This window comes from Leptonotus elevatus, chromosome 16, assembly GCF_054856555.1.
Source record: "Leptonotus elevatus isolate MCC_2025b chromosome 16, RoL_Lele_1.0, whole genome shotgun sequence".
Taxonomy (NCBI): Eukaryota; Metazoa; Chordata; class Actinopteri; order Syngnathiformes; family Syngnathidae; genus Leptonotus; species Leptonotus elevatus.
This window is the reverse complement of record NC_141254.1, coordinates 1,963,732-1,971,166: the sequence shown is the minus strand read 5'-3', so window position 1 is coordinate 1,971,166 and position 7,435 is coordinate 1,963,732. Positions and strand designations below refer to the sequence as shown.

Sequence of the window (7,435 nt, the reverse complement as noted above, 5' to 3'; positions counted from 1 at the left end):
GAGCCTATCCCAGCTGGCTTCGGGCAGTAGGCGGGGTACACCCTGAACTGGTTGCCAGCCAATCGCAGGGCACACAGCGACGAACAATCATACCTATGGACAATTTTGATTTTTCATTTAACCTGCCACGCATGTCTGTGGAATGTGGGAGGAAACCGGAGTACACGGAGGAAACCCATGCAAGCACGGGCAGAACATGCAAACTCCACCCAGGAAGGCCGAAACCCGGACTCGATCTCACGTCCTCTGCACTGGGAGGCGGACGTGCTAACCATTAACTCACCGTGCCGCCGTGATTTTACTATATACATTTTAAAACATTCCTATAAAATTCATATATACATTTTGTTAAATAGTTACTTATATATACTACTATATAAAACATTTTAGATTGGAGGAACAGAAGCGACGCCCAGCGCGTGGAGTGTTTGACGTCATTGTGACGCTGTTTACCTCCCGTTCCTTGCAAGCGCATAAAGTCGTTTTCTTTTCCTTTATTTTTTATTGTTTTTTTTAAACAACAATATGTCTATGGCTACGGCCGGGCACTAATTGACTATTTCCGGTTGCACATGTGAAGAACTGATGGGGTAGTGAGACCGGCTTCAGCGCAAGTAGGGTATCGTAAACTGTCACTGTATTTCCGGGTTGAGCATGAGCGGAGCCGACAGCGTTTGACTGTCGGGCGCATTTGGTCGTTGAGAGTGACGTCACGGACAGTCAAATCCATTCTGAGTGTTTCGAGCTGATCAGACTGAGAGGCATCCTGTCCAAATCGGATATGATACCTCCCATGTGTGGTTTCAATCCATCCCACAAAAATCAGATTTCATGTGCTTTGGGACTGTTCAGACTAAAAATTATCAATTTCAAGTTTCAATCTGGATGGACGTTCTCACGCCAGCCGAGAAACATAGTGTCTCCAGCGTGTCCTAGGTTGTCCCCGGGGCCTCCCGCCAGTAGGACATGCCCGGAACACTTCTCCAGGGAGGTGTTGACGAGGAGGCAGCCGAACCAGATGCTCGAGCCACCTCAGCTGGTTCCTCTTGACTCGGACAAACAGCGGCACAACTCTGAGTCCCTCCCGGATGATGTTCTTTCAGTCACAACCCACAGCTCATGACCATAGGTGAGGGCAGGAACGTAGACCAACCGGTAAATCGAGAGCTTTGCCTTTCGACTCCTCTTTCTTCACCACAACGAACCGATACAGAGTCCGCATCACTGGAGACGCTGCACCGATCCGCCTCTCGATCTCCCACTCCAACCTACCCTCACTCGTGAACAAGCCCCCAAGATAAAATATTAGATGGGGTGGATATTTTGTAGTTGTTAATAATTATTAGTCATTAACATTATTTCTTTACAGCTTTCTTGCCAGAGAGTCTACCCTCTTTATTTCTTTTAATATGGCGGAGTGCAGATTTAAACCTAGCATTAGTGCATTTTTTATTTTCAAATAGTAGACCATGTCTGTTTTTACCTGCTTCTGCTCATTTTTTAAAAGCATAGTGACCTCTGCGTACAGCTCTTCAACATAATCCAACTTGGCTTCACATTTGACACTTTGGCCCCATGTTTATATAGAGAACTGCTTGCGGTAGCAAGAGACGCCATGATGGTTTCTACAATTCATATCCTGGCATGCTAAAGCATCGCTCTGGACCTTAATATTTCCCAGGAATGCATCAGAGTAATTTACATAATTATTAACTCATTCAACCCCAAAAATGTATAAATATTTTTTTAATACGTTGTCTTTCACTCCCAAAAACGTGTTTATATGTTTTTTAAATGTTTTTTTTTATGCTAGAGCATACAGAAGGCATAGATTCACCTTCTAACCTGAAGAGGTCGCTTAAAGCAATGGTAGTTATTACAAAAAACGGCCAACAGATGCAAGCAGAGTACAAGAGATCAAATTTCAAATCAGAAAAAGGTTTTTTTCCCCAGTGTTTTCAACAGGTTTGTGAATAATGATGACACTTAGCTTCATTCTAATGCCAATTGCTACAAAACGGAAACAGATACAAATGTACTTTTTTCCTGATGAAAGAAGAGAATCTTTCTTTTGGTAGGTTCCATGTTTTTATAGCAGTACAACACAATATTCTGTGGGCCTTGAAAAATCAGTCAAAACCCAGTAAAACAGCCGGGAGCGAAGGGGGGTGCTTTCGTGAAAATGGCTGGGAGTGAATGAGTTAAGAGAGAGGCAGTGAAAAATAAAAATACTGAGGTATTGTGCTACAGGAAGATACTAAAGCATAGTGCTGCAGCAAGACAGCAGCGAATGTTTCTGTCTTGTCCGAGGTGATCAATTTCTGTAAGTCTGCTCCGAAAAATGCAGAAACAGGAAGAGCTCAGATCCGGACAGCTGACTGTCAACTCCCGCATCCTGCTTTTGAAATAGTCCGATCTGACCTGTATGTTTGAATGACATTAAAACAGCTGTATTGTCAGGTACAGATGAAAAAAAGCTAACTTCAGGAGACGAGGAAAGGATGTTGTGGACGGAAATGCCATGAAAACACATCAGTCCATCAGCACGCTAAAGTGTGTCTTTTTTTATATTTTAGACACTTATTCTAAAGGCAGGACCAGCATCAACAAGGCAGTTCAGAGAAGAGCAGAAGTTGCCAATGTTACCAGCGTTTCAGTGCCATGCTCGCTGGAGATGATGCAATGTTGAGCCAGGAGTGATTGCCAGGAGCCATGTGGATGACTTAGTAGAAGTGTTTGCTCTGTGAAGCAGTGTTTAGCACTGTTACTGTTTTATATTTATGAATTTATTTTAGCACCTTTCAATTTGTACAATTTCCAGTTTTCTTCATTTCCACTCTCTCCAGTTTTCTTTAATTCCAGATCTGTGTTGGAGGTGTTAACATTATTAACATTGTTTTACTGTTTCGATTTATATATATAACCGTTTTGATTTTAGTTAGAGCTGTGTAATAATAAGACAACAGTTAATTCAAATGTTATTCAATCTATAGTCCATTGTTCTCTTCTCTGGGAAAGAGATGTCTAAGTAAGGTTTCTGAGTTATCTAAATGAGTAATGTTTGGAAGTTCACGCAGAGTTCTGTCCATAAATTATCTGGTCCAGGAGGTGCCGGGACCAATTGTTTACCCACATCTGTAGTGGACTAAGATACGAGCTGAAGATTTATTATCTGTTTTGTATTTCACTCTTCCCACAAGGACAGGAGGGGGAGACTATTTTTTGTAAACACTGCCTTTGTATAAGTAGGGATGAGCCCAAAGCAAGGGCACATTTGGGGACTACCTCTGATTCAGCAAGGGCCCAAAATGGCTTTAGAAATTTCTAAATAAAATACTTGCAAGTAAGCCTCTTCACTAGATCTCAACTTTGAGTTTTATTTCAACACGCAAGAAAACAAAAGGCTGTTTTCTAACAGAGGCCAGGAGCAAGACCAGTGTTTTTGTGTGTGCGTGTGTGTTTTTTATCACCTCTGACTATTGTGGTGCATTCAAGGCCCATCTTGTTTAATTATGCAACTTTATTATTATTATTATTATTATTATTATTATTACTTAGAGGTTATTGCTGGCCAGCCCAATCTCATCACCATTCTTTATTTTATGCTTGAGTCATTTAATATAAAAAAAAATGAGATGAAATGGAGTGTATATGTATATTAGTGTATATGGTATGCCTATATATTAGGGCTCAACCGATTAAAGCCCCGCTAATTAACTTTTGAACCTTCAATTCAATTAATCCATCCATCCATCTATCCATTTTCTTAATCGCTTGTCCTCACAAGGGTCGCGGGGGCGCTGGAGCCTATCCCAGCTGGCTTCGGGCAGTAGGCGGGGTACAACCTCAACTGGTTGCCAGCTAATCGCAGACTTTCGCATATTTTCATAATTCTGCTGATGAAACATTGACTTACAGCTAGATTAATGAAGCCTTTGTCATGGCCTGAGGGGGTCTGTATCATTTTTACTGGCACTAAACAATTTTGGGAACTCTGCCACCAACGTGCAGACTGCTTTACGGCATACATCCCCTTTCCCCAGTCGTTCCAGACGGAAGTCAAGACGAACGTCTACGTGCGATTACTGTTATCATGTAGAAGCTGCAAAACAACCCAAGAAACAAAGATTTTTGTCTGAGGAGACGAATAATAATAATAATAATAATAATAATATAAATAAAAAGGGAGCCTACCTGGATAAAACAGGATTCATATTGATTTTCACTCGCTGGTGTGAGGTCAAAGACCAACGCCGCCTTTGCGGGACTCGGCTCTTTTTAGTACATAGCTTTCCATGCTCAAATCACAACTGGTTATGCTAATGTCAGCTGTTGGAAAATTGTGTGGTAGCAATAAATAGCCATCAGCTTGATCGTTTGCCCTTTCACAGTGACCGGACCAGCCATGCAATTCTGAAAAGTTGTTGTATGCTTTCTTGTTTATAAATGCTTGTGAATGCATCGCGGGAAAGGAGGAAAGGGGGAGCGCAGTTTGTGTTTACAATAAAGAAGGTAAGATCTAATCTGGCAATAGCCAGATTGATAATTGTTGTTCACTCAAATGAGTTCTCCACAATATCAATCTGGGAATGCTCCAAGCCAAGGTGATTTGCTCGGGGAAGACGGGACATTCTGTACAATACTTGGATCTGATTGGTCGATGCATCTTGTACACATCTACCTAACTTTTGTTTTGACTAATCACGGCAAGCGCCACTCGCTATTCAACATTCAACAAGGAAACGGTGAGTATTTCTGCGAACAGAATTAATTGCAGCGTCCATTTGTCCACGTAAGGTTTGTTTGTTTCCCACATGTTGGCGCTTCCTGGTTTCGACACAGCTGCATATCCCGCCCCCAAACGCAATACCGCTTTGTGATACACGTTTTGTACGGATCGGTGAAAATCAGCGGGCTCAGTACAAAATGTATTCTCGAGAGTCTGTGAACTCAGAAATACTGCGAAAATTCAGCTTGCAGAGCAAGGTTAGGTAAGATCACAACCAGCGTCTGTTGTTAACATACTTGAGAAATGTTAGAATGCTGTATAGAGAAAAAATAGAAAATAGCCACTGGAAACAATGTAATTCAGTCCAACCGCGGGCGCCTTGGACATTAGAATTTCAGCCAAAAATTGGCATCTGCCCAGAAACATCCATATCAGTCGGGCCCTTATACACACAGTATCTATACAGTATATTCTCTGTATTGACTATTCACTATTACTACTGTGCATATTTACACATTCGAATGTCAAAGGTTAAAGTCAGATTGTGGAACAGAAAAAGAATGGAAAATAGGACTGGTTGTTTGAGAAATGGGAGTCAGCTTCCTGACAACTTTCGAGGTGCCCTGAGCAAGGAATTAAACCTCATATGTGTGAATGATCTCTCTGTGATGCATGCAACTTTAATACAGCAGCATGCGATAACAATTTTCTCTGGGGATAAAACATTTAACAAAACAAAATGGAACAAGAATTCAAGAAGGGAAAAGGCATTCTGTCCCCTGGAAAGTGGAACACTCACATTTTATTTAGCATCCATCCACCATGACTTCCCAACAATGAGGGAAGTCAGGGGAACATCTACTTCCAGCATCCCCAGATGCTCCAGATGATCCTCAGATGTTTTATGATTTGGATTAACATTATTAACATTGTTAACATGTGAAAACCTCCCACTAAATGAAAAGACTGGAGATGCTCACAGTTGCGTCGTTGAAGACACCAAGCAGGCACTTGTGTCTAGACCATATCGGTTTTTGAAGACTATAGCTAGAAGGCCAATCAGACGTGACCAGGCGGTTTGCTCTTCACTCTTTCATTTGATCTGTTGTTCGTGCAGAAGAGGCGCTGTTCGCGGTGCTGAAATGTAAAGACGTCAACTGGGTCATACATGGTTGACTGACTTTTAATGCGTCATCTATGAGTCATGGTTAAGTCCAGTCGTTATGCTTTACCTATAGTACCAAACCAAGCTGGGATTCATGTTGTTTCTTCATTTGTTGCTTCTTATCACTCCGTGTTTCTACAAAGCCGACTGTCTTTCGAACAGTAAGTGTGGTTGAGGTTTATATTTCCCGTCTTGAAAACTCGCCGTGTCAGTAGTGTGTCAAGCTCTTTGATCGGTGCGACGGATACGGCACCGTGTAGAACACCCTGCGGACTACTGAACACGACTCACACATTTGCACAGTGAAGACGCCGTGACGCTTGCACATCATCGATGCAAATGAAACTGGCTCCCCCTCCCCACAAGGTACACGTGCGCGCGCGCCAGCACACACACATGGTACGGTACATTCTATTATAGCAGAGAGAGAGAGAGAGAGAGCGAGCGAAAGAGAGACAGAGAGAGACAGAGAGAGAGAGAGACCGAGAGAGAGAGAGACCTAGAGTAAGCGAGAGAGAGAGAACGAGAGTAAGAGAGGGAAATTATATAAAAGCAGTTTTCGGAACGCTGGCGAGCTGAGGTGACCGGAGCGATGCTGTTCGTGGATACACGCGACTGAAGGTAATCTTTCTATTCAAACATTCTCCCATGTAAATAGTGGGGATTTTTTAGGGAGAGAGATTGTTGGAAATTGCAGACCTCGGATACTTTAATATGTGACATGCACATGCACACTGTTGAACAAACCAGGGAACGACGATAATATCATGTAATTTCATGTATTCAGACGTTGAACCTAATTTATGCAGAAAACTGTTGCTTTTGTCGTCTGGAGCACTGCTACTTTTTTGTGGGTGCACAAGTGAGGCAGTAATAGAATTGAGATGAAGGGCATTTTGTTTTATGGGAACCTCTTTAGGCTGCACAAAATATTTGGGGATGTGGGACAGAAAAGGCTTTTGAAAGTAGTCATAATTTTCCAAACACTTTGTCTAACCTGAGAATAAACGTGCAGTGCATTTTCAGCATCTACTTCACTGTTTGAAGATATTACCGAATTGATCTCCAAATGTAAGAGGTCAGTTGCTGTGATAAACCTCAGCTCATACGCATGCTTAATACGCTTCCCAGGCTCTTTTTTATTACATGATATAATTTCCCTGAGTTTCCGATAGCAGAGATTGGGTTGGTGAGATACACATCATCAGATACTGCTGCAAGTAAATAGAACATCTGGACTGAAAGATAATCCAGATTAAAAACAAATATTAAAGGTTGATGAAACAGCCTTCTGTTTTTGGTTACATGCAATAGAATACAGTCTCAAAATTGTAATAAAATAACTATTTCTCCAGGCTAGGTTATGAATTTGAAACAAACATGAGAACTGGAATGAACAACACATCAGAGGAGATGTTGCAAGATGCTGCAAGACACAAACACAAACCCACATGTCAATTTGGACTGTGTCTAAAGCTCCAGGCCAATGTTTTTCTTCTATCTGACTCGGCTCACTAACAGACAGCGTTGGGAACATTACT

The 7,435-nt window shown here is 41.9% G+C and overlaps 1 protein-coding gene across 4 annotated transcripts in view; it reads left to right on the top strand.

Annotated features, from left to right (window-relative positions):
* Positions 1-5,940: 5,940 nt before the first annotated feature.
* Positions 5,941-7,435, top strand: part of wscd1b (WSC domain sialate O sulfotransferase 1b) — a 67,685-nt gene continuing 66,190 nt past the window's right edge. For 3 of the 4 annotated variants that reach the window (XM_086098184.1, XM_086098187.1, XM_086098181.1), the window contains exon 1: positions 6,309-6,515. The gene's annotated coding sequence lies outside the window, so the exon portion shown is untranslated. Of the gene's footprint in view, positions 6,261-6,308; positions 6,516-7,435 lie in introns of those variants that run through there. The other variant, XM_086098183.1, reaches the window with a different exon arrangement.